At 39.8% G+C, this 16,938-nt stretch overlaps 1 protein-coding gene across 1 annotated transcript in view; it reads right to left on the bottom strand.

Moving 5' to 3' along the window:
* The window catches only part of GRIA4 (glutamate ionotropic receptor AMPA type subunit 4), a 578,537-nt gene extending 566,313 nt beyond the window's left edge, over positions 1–12,224 (bottom strand). The window contains exon 1 of the mRNA XM_032427877.1: positions 12,169–12,224. The gene's annotated coding sequence lies outside the window, so the exon portion shown is untranslated. The remainder of the gene's footprint in view (positions 1–12,168) is intronic.
* Between the last annotated feature and the right edge of the window lie 4,714 nt (positions 12,225–16,938).

Below are 16,938 nucleotides of genomic sequence, written 5' to 3'. Positions count from 1 at the left end.
ATCAAGCCGATAATTTAAAATGGCCCCCAGATAACAGTTCCTCAAATCAAATGATAACATCAACCAAAGCCCCAAAATGTCCCATACATGTAATTCCAATGAGAAATATGCTGCTTACAATAAAATGTTACATTGTACAGATTGAAACAACATCCCTGGAATGAGACTCAACAAATTATCAGAAAATGCAATGAGCTGCATGTAGATTTCAGATATTGGAATTATCAAGCAAATAATACGTTAAATGCATTTAAGGAAATGAAAGGCATAATAAAAATAAAAGCCAGGACCAAAAAACTACAAATAATTGAGTTATATATAACAAAATAAGACTCCTAGAAATATTATCTGTATAATATATCTATGTGTGCAATATATTATATAACTAATTGAATTTTAAAACTTAGTGAATATATTAAATATCAGCATTTGATAGAGAATTTGAAGACAGGAAAATATGTTTTAAAAATTACCCAGAATGCAGAGACATGAAGATACGACAGAATGTTTAAACGCTAGGGAACAGAAAGTGGGAAGTTGTAACGTAAGTCTTTTCAGAGTCCCAGAATGAATAAGAATGGGGAAAAGCCAACACTTGAAGAAGTGAAACAATAATCCAAAATCCTGTGACACTGTCACTTAACAGCAGGAAGAAAAAGGGGATATCTTAAAAGTAGCCAGAGAGCAAATGCAAATCACCTCCAAAACCACCATCATTACTTTGATGGCTGCTCTTTAGCGGCAGCAGTGGAAGCCAGAGGACCAAAGTAGCTTCCAAATTCTGAGAGAAAATCACAAACAATCAAGAACTGAATCCTGAGAGAAGCTACCTTTCAAGAATGAGGGTAAAATAATGATAGTATAAAGATAAACTTGAGAGATGGTACTGCCAGCCACACTCACAGAATAACATGCTAAGGCAGGGACTGAAGAAGAAACGAAATGATCCTGCAGGAAAGATGTGTGATTCATGTCAGCATGAATACTGAACAGATGTATTGGTAAATGTGTGGATAAGTTCAAGCAAACTTTGTGTGGAACAGTAAAAATGCTGATAAAAAGAAAAATTACATACTAAACCACAAATCATACTAAGTAGGGAAAAGGATGAGCATAGTTGAAAACTTTGGAAAACTACTGTCAGTTTCTTAAAAAGTTAAACGTGCATCTACCTTCTGACTCAGTAATTCCCCTACTAGTTATTTTTCCAAAAGAAATGGGAGCCTCTACCCCTCACCATCCAAGTAGCCTTGAATACAAATATTCATAGTGATTTTAGTCACAAAAGCCAGAAACTAGAAGTAGCTCAGGAAGCCATGAATCAGAGAATGTATTTTAATAAAACAAAATAAAAACTGCAAAATTACAGTACATTCATACAGTGGAATACTTCTCATCAACTTAAAGTAACAAAAAACTGATAGACATGAAATGGATGGATTCCACAAACATTATGTTGAGTGAAAGAAAAGCCCAATGCAAAAAAGAGTACACCATATGATTTAATTTATACAAAGTTCTATAACATATGAAACTAATCTATGCTATGACAGAAATCAGGTGTGTGGTTGTATCCTGGGGTGAAGCGGGGACTAGCTGAGAAGGGGCACGAGGGATCTTCTGGTGGTGATGGAAGTGCACTTTACAATGACGGTATATAGATTATACAGGTGCATTTTCAAAATGATCAAATTGTACATGGAAGACCTGAGCTAGTCAATGCCTGTAAACTACGTATCAATAACAAGAGCCAAAGACTACAAAACTTCTCAACAAGTCGAGGGAAAAATAGAAGGAAATAAAACTACAAGCTGAGTCCTTGCCAAAGAAGGCAAGACAAAAAAAGGAGAACGAAATTGAAAAAGGACAAAGAGCAAATACATAATAATAAGATACGAATAAATCCAAATATATCAGTAGGCGCAATTAATGTAGATAGACTAAAGTCTCAAAACAAAAGACAGACTGCCACCCTACATATGTTTAGACAATGCAGCTGTCTGGTGTTTACTGTTAAATAATGAAGACATAAAGAAAGAGAGAGAATGAAAGTCAAGGATTGAACAATACACCAGGGAAAAGCAACTTGCAGGAAGATGGCAGGAATGCATTCCTATCAGACAAAATGGGCAGTGCAGCAAAGAGCAGCACAGAAATAAAGCAGGGCTCCATAAAACGGTAAAAAGCTAAACTGAACAGATGTATATAAAAATTCTAAGGCACCTGGGTGGCTCAGTAGGTTAAGGGACTGCCTTTGGTCAGGTCATGATCCCAGGGTCCTAGGATCAAGTCCCACATCAGGCTCCCTGCTCGGTGGGGAGTCTGCTTCTCCCTCTGACCCTCCCCCCTCTCATGCTCTCTCTCTCTCTCTCTCAAATAAATAAATAAAATCTTAAAAAAATTCTCAACTATATTCTAATTACAATTATATTAATATATACACATGTATTACAAATATACAAATATATTAATATAATAATATTACAAATATATAAAATAAAATTTGGCAGAGCCACTAGGAAAACCTGACAAAACCATTGTTATGGAGAAGGATTTTCACAAAAAAACTACCTGAAACTGACAGGCAAATTGCACAATTCGTTAATCAGGATAGAGAAAATTTATTTATTTATTTAAAAGATTTTATTTATTTATTTGACAGAGAGAGAGCACAAGCAGAGGGAACAGGAGAGGGAGAAGCAGTCTCCCTGCTGAGCAGGGAGCCCAATGCCTGGGATCATGACCTGAGTCGAAGGCAGACACTAAACCAACTGAGCCACCCAGGCACCCCAGGATAGAGAAAATTTAAACAACTGTTGAGTCCCCTATGCTCTGGACGCACCGAGTCCTAGTAAACCTAGTAACTGGAAGATACATCTTCTTTTTAGACTAACCTATGTTGAAAAACGGTCCACATTCAGGTCTTTAAATTAGCCTCAAAAATTTCATAGGATTGAAATCATGCCTGCTCCATTTTCTGAATAAAATGTAATGAAGTTAAAATTCACATACAGAACTAAAAAAGAAAAAAAAAGTTAAATATCTAGAAATTACAAAACACACTTTTTAAACAACTCATGGGGTTTGAAGACAAATCTATACTAGAAATGAGATAATATTTGTAAGTGAGGTATAACTACACACACTACTTACCCTGGAGGTCCTTGGGAATGTTTCCAAGGAACATCAGCCTCCTCCAGACCCAGTGAAAGATTTTTGCCTGGGACAGTTTATGTAGATGTGCTAACAGCAGAGTAAAGAATGCATGTAAGGTCACCCGGGAGAAACACAGTTAGAATTAAAAATACTGATGAAGACCTGAATAGAAACAAAAAGGGAAGAAATGGTGGTAGGATTCAGAAAATTGTACAGAATCAAATGAGAAGAATTTGGTCCTTACTTAGTTGAAGAATGTCATAAGAGACCGGGGATTTCTATTAGCTTTCTGACTTGATGTTTGCGAGATGCGTGGTGGTGATTTCTTCACTGAGCTGTGGCATACAGGAGGAAGGGCAGGTTTAAGAGGAAAGATGATGAGTTCAGAATTGAAAATGTTGATTTTAGGATGATTGTGAATGTGTCCACATTATGAAATGTCTTCAGAGCTCAAAAGTTCACTGAGATTATAGACATGTGAGTCATCATCACACATGATTAAGATGCCGAGATATTTGGGATGGTGACCATACTGGATGCAGCAGACAGAGCAGTGACATGAGATCTTCCCACGGCCAACATACTGGGTGTGGCTACACTGGGACCACCGATCACCCCTTTGGAAGCAGGTCAAGAGATGGTGGTATGGTCCAGAATCTGACTACTTTGCACTGAGATATAAAAGGGAAATGAGGAACTTGAGAAGATGATTCTAAATCCTTTTTTTAAAGAAGTTTTGTCAGGTGGTAAGGAGAGAAAGGACACAACTGGAACTTTAACCATGAGAATAATTTTTAAGAATGACACAGAATTGGCTATGTCCATGGTCTTGGAGAAAGAAGTCAACACAGAGGGAAACGTTAACAGTGAAAGAGAGAAGATGGTTTTCGTTTACTGGAAAAACATTCTGGAAGAGGACAGATGACATCAAAAGCATAGGTGAAGGGGCTGACCTTGATCAAAGAGGATAGATCATCTCAACCTCTGTGGTTAGAAACAAGTAATGATTATGAATATAGATATAAATAATTTTCTCTGAGCTGAGAGTTGAGTTGCTTCATACATAATTCTTATTTTTTAACGTGTATAGAGACCTTACAACCTTCTATTCTTTTAAGTAGTCTGCTGCCAACATTTAAGATTTAACAGGGAATCAAGGAAAATGGGAAATATATTAACCTCACTCAAAGCTTTCCTTTTGCCTCATGTCCTTCAAAAACATCTCATTCATATATTTGAATATATTGTTGATGATTGCATCTCATCATACTCTATGAAATTTGTATTAATTTGCTATAGGCACATAGATGATATATTTAGTAAAAGCAGTTTTTGTTGAAAGAAAACCTTTCTCTTGGACAACTGTATGGAGGGAGAGAGGCAAAATATACTGCTTACAAATATTATAAGCACAATCCAAAGAGAAAATGAATATCACTCTTTGTTCTAGTAACAGAAATCTCTCTTAATTTGTGTCTATGTTGCTAGTTTGGGGTGCTTTTCTTTACAAATTTAGGGAGTTGGAAGAACAAGAGGCTTTCTATCATTTCAAGCTATAGTTCACTCTTGAATTCCTATGAAAGCTTTTTTAAATTGCTCAGGGCCAGTCCTTAATGTGCAGAAGTACAGAAGAATGTACATTTTTGTCAGGGGGATGTGAGGGTGGTTTGGAAGTAATTGTGTCAATATTTCAAAAGGATGAGTTGTCAACAAAAGCTCAATATTCCCCTTTATCCATTTGTCTCTACAAAATGATAAACACCTTCTCCAAGTTCAGTTTTAAAATGAATACATCCAGGTCTCTTCTGCTATTCCAAGATAAATTTCAGAACACTTTTCAATCAATTAGGTTATTGTGTTTAGAGAAATTTCACCATGGCGTCATATTAAAAAAACAAAAACAAATGGAGACTTGGTATATTATGATAATCTCTACAAATACAGAACCTTGAACCTCAACATGCATGAGGATATTTCCTTAGTCAGAAGTTTGAAGCACAGGGGTACCTGCGTGGCTCAGTGGGTGAAGCATCTGTCTTCAGCTCAGGTCATGATCTCAGGGTCCTGGGATCGAGTCTCGCATCAGGCTCCCTGCTCAGGGGGAGTCTGCTTCTCCCTCTGCCCCTCCCCCTGCTTGTGCCCTCTCTCTCCCTCTCTCTCTCTCTCAAATAAATAAAATCTTAAAAAAAAAGTTGGAAGCACAGAAGGTAAGGACAAGGAGGTCAGATATCACTGACAGATTATAGAAGATGCGTAGTCTGTTCCCTGAGTGTGTTGGGCAAATTATTTTCTTGAGCACCAGTGCTGTCTAGGCCACCTTATATACTTGATCTCACTTCACCTTTGGAATAATGTGATGAGGTCAGAACTATTCTGATCCTGCCCTTAAAAATACTGAGACAGGATTTAAATAGCCTGCCTAAGTTTACACGTCAGAACACAGACTTGAAACAAGCATTATGTGCATCATATGTTTAAATTCAGTCCTCTACTACCACCTGCTCCTGAATCTTGGCCATAATGAGAATTATGCATTTTCAGAATGAAGTAAATTGTAGGAGATGTAGAGGAAACAGATATAATAGGACTTTTACCCACACAGGGGAATTAGTGTAGGCCCTTGGAATGCCCTTAATGGGATACTCAGAAACAGCCTTTGGCAATTATGCTGTCAGTGACATCCTTGTTCACAAAGACACTCTCCGATGTTTAGGATGATAACTCTTTGTCAGAGCTTAGTGCTCAAAATTTACCTCAATCAATGTGAACATAATAAGTAGTATTCAGAGATTACTAGGAAAGGCACTAACGGGTGCTTTCTGCTTGGGGCCAGATGGCAATGCAGAAGTGCTAATTCGTTCCAACAGAACCAACCCAGGGAAATGCTGATCACCTTCTAGGCTAACAGTAGAATTTGTGATGAATACTTTGTCCTTCATTTCTTTTTGGGTTTTCACTTTTTATAATAAATATTCAACAAGTAGAGTAAAATGTTCATTTAAGTATTGTGTGTTTTAAATTTTTCAATTCCTTTGTTATCTCCCTCATGGATTCCAAATAGTTCAAGTGTCTGTCATAGAAGCACAAATATGAACCTGTAATTACTACACTATTATGATTTATTTTTAACTGCCTAGCGTTTTCTGATACCCAAGTCTTAAAGGCTTTCTGTTACCATGGATGTACATGTTGTCTTTTTAACAGCTTTTGTGACATAAGTATAATATAGTTCAGAGCTTCTAAAAATGCATTTCTTTTTAGACTTGCTTTTCCACCAAACATCATTTTTCACATTAACTTGATACTGTATCACTGGGGCTAGCAAAATAACATTTTAATGAAACTGATTTTTACACAATATGTCATTAAAACGTGTTGGTGTAGCGATGTTTTTAAAACTATGTTTTATTGAGAAATAGTACAAAGTTACAGAATATATAAATCATGGAAGTGATTAACTACATGTATTAAGGTTCATATAAGATGCACTGACATATGTTTCGAATATGTATTATGTTCTGCAAACTCATATACAAGTAACCATGTAGCAACTGGTCAGTGAGTACTTACTGTGTGCATAATAATGGCCTGAGTTTCAAAGCATTATCTCATTTTATCATTGTTAACAACCACTTGAGGTTGGGCTTTGTTACCGTCATTTTCCCAAAGCCATATAGTTAATAAACAAAAGAGCTAGTATGTGAACAATGATATGTATTCAATGATATGACTTTAGTAAAAAAATTAACTCACAATGGATCATAGACTTAAATGTAAGAGCCAAACTATAACTATATATGCTTCTAGGGGGAAAAAAAAAAGTAAAACTTTGAGTTAGGCAAAGATTTCTTAAACAGAAAAAGCATTACTCATAAAAGAAAAGAAAAATTTTTCAATTTCATCAAAAATAAAAACTCGGCTTTTTGAAAAATACTCTTAAAAAAACAAAGACAAGCCACAGACTGGGATAAAATATTTGTGAAACATATATCTGATAAGGGACCTATACACAGACTATATAAAGAGTACTCACAACTCACCTAAGACAAAGTGTTTATAAGAATTCAGCAAGTGTTCTGTATAAGTCTAATTTGCCAAATCCAATTTTATCCCTAAGTATTAGAAACCAACAACATTTAGAAAATTAATTTATATGGCATACAACTTAGTAAGAGAAGTGACAAAAAAATCAACAAAATTATTTGAGTGCCTAGTTCTAAGTGTAGCAAAAGATGTGCATTATCATTACGGAGAAATGTATAAAAATATCGGAAATCATCCAATAAGACCTAATTAGAGAGATAAATCATATTCATGGATAGAAAAAGTTTGTGTGTTTTAATTCTTCTCATAATTTTTACACATTTATGCATTTTCAAACAAATCCCAATAGAAATTTTTTATTTGTACATGAAATCTGACCAGCCAGATACAAACTTCACATGGGAAGGAGAAGAGTGAAGATTAGCCAAAAAAATTTTTTTGAAAAAAATAATAAAGTCAAGAGGTTCTCCTACTATATATAGACTCCTTATAAAGGTATAATAATTAAGAATATGAATAGACAAAAGAATGAAGCATAAGAAAAAGTCCATACATGTATGGACCTTTAGTATCACTGAGATCACTGAAAAAATAATATTCAATAAATCATGTTGGGAGAACTGCCTATATTGGAAAATATTATTTTGATCCCTTTCTCATACTGTTCACAAATATTAAGTTGAGATGAATTAATAAAGGATGACCATATGGTTCACTTTGCTCAGATCAGTCCCAGCTTACACCTGCAATCCTAGTGTAATTATTACCTCCTTTCACTAACAAAGATGTCGGGTTTGGATGAAAAATTATATGATAAAACCTAAATGTGTCAAAGTATACCCTTAATGTTTTAAAAAGAAAATCCAAACATTTATATTACTAGGAAAGACAAAGGATTTCTTAAATAAGAACCAAAAAGACTATACTATCTACTCTACAAAAATGATTGGCACATTACAATTTGGGATGTCTAGACAAACACAGGTTTAGAGTTTGTCCTTCCAATGAGAGAAGTTTAGGATTTAGGAATAATGTTAATACTCAGGAAAGGTGGAATAAGACAGTTTTAGAATAGGAGGAAAAGAGATGATAGAACATGGAGTCTACAAGAGTCTTGGAACAGTTCTATCCTTTTATACATGGGTAAGGTGACTGACTGAAGGGTAAGGAACAGTGATAGATGGGAACTTCATAAGACAGTTTGTATCCCCAGTCTCCAGAGCCCCCGAAGTTTCACAACTAGAACTGTATCTATAGCAACAACCCAGAAATAACAAACAGCCCTGTCTTTCATAATTTATTTGCGGTCCTAACAGGACCACATTGGTCTATTTCCTAAGATCTTCATACCAGTTTTATATGACTTTTACTGAGTCGGATTCAAAATGAGGTGTCCGATCAGAATCCTGTTTAATGGGATGTAACATCATGTTGTCATGCGCTAGTTTTTCTCAGGCCAAACTCATACCTTTATTATTCAGAGGTGAAACTGTCATTTTCATACGTTCGTAAAACATAGCATGAAATTCAAGAATAAAATTATTCTCTGGCATTAACTGACCATGAGGAAATGGTCATGTTTCATTTCATTTCTCTCTCTCTCTTTCTGAACTTACTTCTTTTTAAAAATTTGTTCATTCGCTGAGCAGGGAGCGGGATTCGGGACTTGATCCCAGAACGCTGGGATCACCACCTGAGCCGAAGGCAGACGCTTAATCGACTGAGCCACCCAGGTGCCCCTCATTCACTCTTTCAATCAGCAACACTTGAGCAGCTTCAACAGGACAGCACTAAGTACTGTAAACATTAAGATGAATAAGACCCAGCCACTGGTCAGCTGAAGTCCATGTTCCGGGGAAAGTGAAGGAGAGAAAGCAAAGAAACAGTCGTGTATATGGAGTATGTATGGACTGGTCCTCCTTCACTTCAAGTGACAAAACAACTTAGAATAGTTTAAGTTATAGAAGGGCTTGTGGAATCGACTGCAAATTCCAGGGTACATCTAGCTCCAGGCACATCAAGATTTCGGGGGCTGACATGTGTCGTTATGATGCCGTACCCTCGTTATCTTTCTCATTGCGCCACTTCCTTTGATGGGCAGTTACACAATCCAGGATTACACGGCTATTTTAGAAGAGTAAAGTTCTGTTTCCCAAACCTTCCAGGAAAACCCCAAGGGTGTTTCTGACTTCCAGCCTTCTACCCTCCACCCTTATCCCCCACCCCCACACGCATACACACTTACAGTCAGGGTGGGGGGGCAGGCAGTGGTTTCGTCAGGCCTGGGTAGTGTGCCCAGCCCTGACCGGCCAGGGGCGCTGTGACTACAGAGGGGAATAAACTACTTGCAGAGTTGGAGAAGATGAATCAGTTGAGTAGATTTCCTTTCTTAGGAAAGAAAGGGGGTGATTTATTCGAGGTTGTCTGATGGGTACTTGTGACCTTTAATCATGTAAGTTTTATAGGTGGGAGAAAGATAGTAAATTCATTTCTGTGCATTTTAATTTACTGTGAGAATTTCAGGTAAATGTCTTCAAAATTGTCTGGTTATGTGAGTCTGGAGTTAAGTATAGGGGATAAGGTTGGGGTTCTAACACTGCTTGGCATTCAGCACAGAAGTGGACCTTGTAGCTGTGAGGTGAAGTGCATTCGGAGAAAGTCAAGATCTAAACAATTACCACCACCACCACCACCATCCCAGGAAATAAAAGCAGGATTATGGTTTAGTGTGATTATTTACAGGAGTAGAAAGGAGGTGCCTTTAAAATATCAGACTCTGAAGTATATATGAAATTGACTTGCAAAAAATAAAATGATTTACAAACAACTTTTAGCTACATGCCTTTTTAAAATCAAAGCTCTGTCATTTCCTTTTGCCAGAGTTTGTGGTTTGGAACATGCCTCTGGATAGTCTATTTTTTCACACCCATACCACATCCCCACCTGCTCATTCAACAAAGGATTTGGGGGCAAGTCAATGCTCAATTTTATTCTGAGTCTTACACAAAGGTAGGGTAAAGAGTTTAGAAACTTACACTCAACCAAGCTAGGTAAACAGATATTACGTTCATGATTTTAAATTTGCAAATAAAATGCAATTTCTTAATTAGCAAAAATAGGGCCCTGTGTTGCTCCTTATATTTGATTTAAAAACAGGAGCACAATTATTTTATTGTAATGCAAACTTTGATTAGATGGTACAATGGACCTTATAGACTATCTTGTTATTTCTAGCATCTTTCATTTCTAGCATCCCTGTGATTACAGTTTTTAGCCCTGAGCTGTGTTTTATACATGGTCCAAATCTGTCATTACTATTTAACTCAACACTGTAAAAATCCTTAACCAAAGAATTTTCCAGATCATCAGTGGGTGTGGGACTCATTCTATCTTTTTTCTAGTTAAAAAAGAAACAAAGCCAATAGAAAGCATTACATTTTGGGGAAAAATCAGCTGTTTTCCCCCTCTACACTGTTACAATTTACCTATCAAAAATGAGATTTTCCAGGACTCAATCTTTAAAAAGTTGGCAGAAAGTCATATTGGTTTTCATAGTATGTAACTTTCAAATCTCATTTCAAAATAAATTTGTCTTTAAAAACAAATCACAAACCTAGTTAAGAGTGTTACAGTGCATAGAAGTAGCAATTAATGTTAGAAACATAAAAAGCTAAAATACTATTTCCAAAGCTTTTAGTATAAAGGACCATGTAATAGCCAAGGCGTTTCTTTTCTTTTTTTTTAAGATTCACTTATTTATTTGAAAGAAAAAGAGAATGTGCATGTGCACGAAGCTGGGGGGAGGGGCAAAGGGAGAAAATTAATGAAGCAAACTCCGGGCAAGCAGCGAGCCCCACAAGAGGCTGGATCCCAAAACCCTGAGATCCCTGAGCGGAAACCAAGAGTCAGATGCTTAACCAACTGAACCACCGAGGCGCCCCGCCAAGGCATTTCTATAGGAAAACTGCATTTACTTACTATTCCTCCTTACTTTTGGACTCATCTAGTTGTAAATATAAAAAATAAGTACAGAACAGATAGCAACCCAGAACTTCTGAATCTGCGTTTACGAGTGCATTTTCAGTCTGAGAAAATGCTCTGCACTGTGAAGTGTCAGCCTGAGTTTCAATGCTTTCCTAAAGATCATCATAGTTACAGTAATGCTAGCAGTTTATCTATCACTTCAAATTTAGTAATACACAAATGCAGGTTTGCAGATGATTATTAGAAATTTCTAGGCTTAGAATAATTTCTTCATATACCTTTAACTTATCATATGTAGTTAAAAAACATCAATTTATATTCTGAATTTGTCTGTTTGCTCTTTTTAAAGTCTGATAACGTGGCGTCACAAGGCTGAGGGGACACTAACTCTGCCACGGTTCTGGAAGCACATTTTCAGTGCGGTTCTGAAGAACCTTCGACTCGTGGACTCCGTCTTTCACGCTCTGGAGTGTCTGGAGAGCAGGGTCGGTCACACACGCTGAAGCCGCGCCCACGGAACGACGATCTCCCCGTGTGCGTCTTACCCACGCGTACCCCGGGACTTCCGGCGGAATGGGATCCCCTTTCCTTCAGCCGCACAGCGGGCCCACCCCGTGTTCCCGCGCCCGGGCAGTGGCGGCTCTTCCGCGGAGCAGCCCCTCGTCCGGGCGGTGCTGCGCGGCACGCGGCCCGCAGTCAGGGTCACAGGTCGGGGCGCTCCAGGGCGGCCGGCGGGGCGCTCGCGAGCGTTTCTCCCCGCCTCGCGCTAAGACATTCGGGAGCGTCCCTAGGACTCGCCCTCCGGGGGGCGCCCTCACGACAGACGTCATGTGAGGCGCTCTCCGCGCACTTCTCTCGGTCCATCCTCACAGCAACACTGTGAGGTGCGGTTCATTATTAAAAAAGTGGGGCTAGAGACGCTGAAACCCTTGCTCAAAGCAAGAGATAAAATGGAAAGATAAAAGGATCTTGAAAACACCTTACCGTGCGGTGTAGGGCCGCGCTGCGCCGAGTCCCTCGTCGGGCCCGGCGGGGAGGTCGCTGGGAACCTCAGGGCGGGCCTGTCCGCGGCTCCCGCTCAGCCACCGAGCGCCTCTAGCAAGTCTGCTCCGACTTCTGACGCGCGAAGCCGGAAATCTGCTCGGACTTCCCGTCACGGTTCTCTCGCTCTTGGAAGTCCTTGACGTTCCCTCTGCAGACACGTGCCAGCGAGTAAGCAGCCGGCGGAAGCACACACGGGCCCGGAGCCCCCAGAACGCTCTGCGCGGGGAACGACGGCCGTCCGGGCGGACGTGGCGCGGGCCTGTGTGAGCCCGGCGCCGGGCGGGAGCGCACGGACGCTGACCCGGGGCGTCCCAGGCTGCGCAGCGCGGGGGAGGCCCGGCCGGCCGGCCGGGGCGCGCGGGGCCCTGTTCCCGTCAGCACCATGCGCTCGCCAGGCGGAGGCCAGTGTCAACAGTGGCGCTCGCCAGCCCGGCGCTGGCCCGGCTCCAGCAGCTCCCCCGCCGCTTGGCAGGGCTCCGGGGCTGAGGCCTCTCTGATCCGGTGGCTCCTTCACACCGGCTTCCTTCCGCGCCCCCAGGGCAGACGACGGCCCTGCGCTCTAGCCCACGGGGGGCTTCCCGGGGTCAGCGCCCCCTCTCTCCCCACTCTCCCCGCGGTCCCCGCGGCGTGTGTGCGGGCGCTGCTCCCCGGGCCTCGGTCCCCCTTGGGGAGCAGCGGCTCCCCGGTTCGGTGTGGACCCGGTGTGGACCCGGTGGGAGCGGGCTCTTCCGGCGGCGCCATCTTGCACCGGAAGTCGCTCGGCGGCCACTCTACTTTGGAGTTCATTGAAGTGTGTTTGGCTATGGTTTTGAATTCGATAAAAATCTGATTTCTTGGGTCAGACAGAGGAGTACATGTGAAATACCTATGATACATATGATTTCCCTTGAACATGGAATCTTAAAAACAAAACAAACAGGGGCCCCTGGGAGGCTCAGTTGGTGAAACGACGGACTCTGCCTTACAGCTCAGGTCATGATCTCAGGGCCCTGAGATGGAGCCCTGCCTGGGGCTCAGCGGGGACTCTGTCCCTCTGCCCCTCCACGCCACTCTCTCTCTAAATAATAATAATAATAATAATAATAAAAACAGAAACAGCCTCACAAATACAGAGAAGAGTGATTGCCGGAGGGGGGTTGGGGGATGGGCAAAATAAGTGCAGGGGATTACAACGTGCAAACTTCCAGTTATAAGGTAAGTAAGTCACAGGAATGAAAAGTACAGCATAGGCAATATAGTTAATGATATTATAACAATGTTGGGCATGGTGACAGACGGTGACTACACCTATGGCCATGAGCACTGCATAATGTACAGAACTGTCCAAACACTAGGAAACCATATTTCATCTATACTTCAATGATAAAAAAATTTTCAAAAATCTGATTTCTAATATCTCTGTTATTTGAGGCTTTTCTTTTCACTTACAGGCTTTGGTCAAGCATAAAAGATCTACAAGCCAAGCATTTGTCCACTTCGGTGTAAAGCAGTATCTACCCTAAGAAGAGCAGATTTTCTTTCATTTCGATTTCCAGTTCCTTGAAAAATTAAGACTATGCAATATCGATATAGTTCTACAACAATTGAGAGAAAGTAAATGCATAGGTATGTTCAACTTCAGAAAAATAAATCTTCAGTAAAGGCTATTTCATAATTACTGCCCTTACTGTCCTACGTATGCGTGCACACTTTAACCCTGCAGGTACTATATTTTACTTCTCCATTGCTAGTTATTTCATATAGACTACACATTTCAGAAACTTTCATGTGCCATACCAGATGCTCACTTTTTCCTCTTGCTCTATACATTTTCTTGTGAGGAGCATCTAACTGTGATGTTTACATAATGAATTAAAACCCAGTCCTGGCAAAGCCAAGGATTTATGTTGATAACTCTCTTTCTCTGAAGGGCATGGAGTTGGGCTCCTGCTTTCTATTCCTGGAAGGAAACATTTAAACACGAACAGCAGCTACTTTAAACCCACTTTGGTTTTCTAAGGGCTTGAGTCTAACCTCCCTTGAAACGCCTACACGTTTTCATAGAAGTCAGCCTAAGTGTTGAAAAGGAGAGCAGGACTGGCTTACCACTGATCCGTTCTCGTTCAAATGAGTGATAGGAGAATGTGGAAGAGAGAAGCCATTTACTCTCAAGTGTGCGTTATTTGGTACTTACCGTGCAGCAGTCCACAGTTCTTGGGCCAAAATACTTAAGTTTCAAGAGAGATAAAATACTGACTTGTGAAGAGCTAAGGCGTATATGCACTAAAACGCAAACTTACATTCTATATCTAGAAAAAGAAGGCCATAATAAATGGTTTTACAGATTCTGAATTATTTAGATGTTCTATCGCTATTAAATAGAATATATGGAAAACTCAACCGTATATTGACAATAACAAAAACTTTGTGTTTGGCACATCCTGGTAATGGTTTATACCATGCCTGATTTTATCAAAGTCCAATTACTTCATTCTTTCAGTCTTCAAAATCTCTGCTTGCTGAAAAATGATCAAATGGCGACATCATTAATCCAACTAAGTGATTTAATTATCAAATTATCAAATTGATAACAATTATCAAATTGTTTCTATAATATCAAAGTCTGCTTATTTTGATCACTTTAGTTTTATGGTCCATCCACAGAGTCATTTCTGAAATGAATAATAAACACATATGGCTGCATTGTCTCTGATTTCTGGTAAACCTTTGCATGTTTGGGAACAACAATGACAGATTACACTTTACCTTTGAATTTGAACCCCAGTGCACAAATATTATGATTGTTTCATATGTCAGGGAATCAAGAGTCAGTTGCCTTCACAATAATATTTATATCATATGTACAGAAAAAAAATATTTTCCAAATAATTCAGGAAATACTTTCTCATGTCATCATCATCATTTAGAGAGAAGGAGAAAATACGAGAATAAAAATGAGGGAGGTTTCCTGATAAATAAATGATGGCCAACAAATTATCTGCTAAGTACTTAATCCAATAATGTGCAGGTGCTGATGTCCCCAAGTTTGGCCCCCTGGTGTGAAGTGTGAGCTGTCCAGTTGTGGAGAAAGTCCTCAAAACCATGATAACTGAAGTCCAGAATATGGTCACAGATTCTACAGAGAAAGGCATGGAGACAAGAAATGAACAATGGGCTTGAAAGAGGAGTGGATTTAATGTATGCACTTAGTATCTGAGGCAAATATTTGTAGCACAATGACAAAGAGTAGGTGCCTCAGTCCCCTAGAGTCAAGTGTTTTATCTACAATCGGACTGGCCAACAATAACAACACATACTACTTCAGAAGGAAAAATGAAGCCTCACAGAAGGACCAGAGAAGAAAGCAGATAGTTTTTCAGGGAAGTAAAAGAATGATTTATTATAACACCATCTGGTGTCAATAGGAATGAACTGAAGTGAACACATAGATAACACTTTTTATTTTTAAGAAAAAAAGTGTTATTTCCCAAGTGTTATTCTGGTTATTTCTTCTGCCTTCTGAGAGTTCACAAGATGAATGGTTGCTGACGTTTTTATGACATCTGTCCTGTTTTTAAGAACTAGAAGCTTCTATTAGTCTGGGTTGCTGATTTGATTGCATCCCTTTTCCCCCCATGGCGGGGGGAAGCGTCTTATCGATGACATGGTGCTGTGTTACATAGAGCAAAACTCCTGGAGAGAGTGGTCTTTGCTCCATTCCCTACCCTCTTATTCAATCCGGCACCCATGTGAACCAGGCTTTCTTCCCTGTCCTTCTAGAGAAACTGTTATTTCCACGCTAACAGGTAACTGGCACATTGCTAAATACAACAGTCAATCCCCAGTCTTCAGTGTATTTGATCAGCACACTGTTGATCAATCTTTTATTCTTGAAGCATTTATTTCACTTGGCATCCAGGACACCAATCTCTGTTCTCCTCCTACATTATTGACAATTTCACTGCAGACTCTTTTCCTGATTTATCCAGACCTCTAAAATCTGGAGTGCTCCAAGCATCACATTTCTATGCTGTCTTATGATCACCTTCTCGGTGATACTCAGGCTTATCTTCAACTGGCTTCTTCATGCAGATACTGCCCGAATTTATATCTTTTATCCCGGAGGTAGATTGAATTATTATTCCCGTCTTCTCTAGATGAGAATTATGTATCTCCACTCCAAAATGTCAGGCTTGACCATGTGATTTGCTCTGGCCAATGGAATGAGAATGGAAATTATGTTGGTCACCTCTAAGGAGAAGTTTCATGAGCCAGCGTGTGATTCATCATGTCTTTCCTTCTGCCATGAGACTGGCAAAGCATTAACCCATCTGCTCTGTCAGCCTGGGTCTCAGGATCAAGGCAACTTGGAGCAGAGCCTCAGCAGCCCCAAGATGGCCATGGAGTATGAGTGAGAAATAAAAAATGTGTTTACTGAGATTTGGGGTCACTTGTTAATGGCTGCATAAGGAAGTGTTTTGTCTGGTACAAACTCCTTTCCCCTAGAACTCCCATACTTGCTCTCTACTAAACTCCTCTGTGTTGATACTTTATGTTTCCAATAAACCCCTCATTATTTCCCTGCAAAGCTTTCCCTCCTGCAGTTTTCTCAATCTCACTAAGTGGTGATTCTATTCCTCCTGTTGATGAGACCCTGACTTCTCTCTTATTTCAGTCCTGGCTCAATCTACTGGCAGGTCCTGGGAACTTCAAAATATCCTATTGTTCTAT

Source organism: Phoca vitulina, unplaced genomic scaffold, assembly GCF_004348235.1.
Source record: "Phoca vitulina isolate PV1807 unplaced genomic scaffold, GSC_HSeal_1.0 scaffold38, whole genome shotgun sequence".
Classification (NCBI taxonomy): Eukaryota; Metazoa; Chordata; class Mammalia; order Carnivora; family Phocidae; genus Phoca; species Phoca vitulina.
The sequence above is the reverse complement of the archived record's forward strand: the minus strand, read 5'-3'. Positions and strand labels throughout refer to the sequence as shown.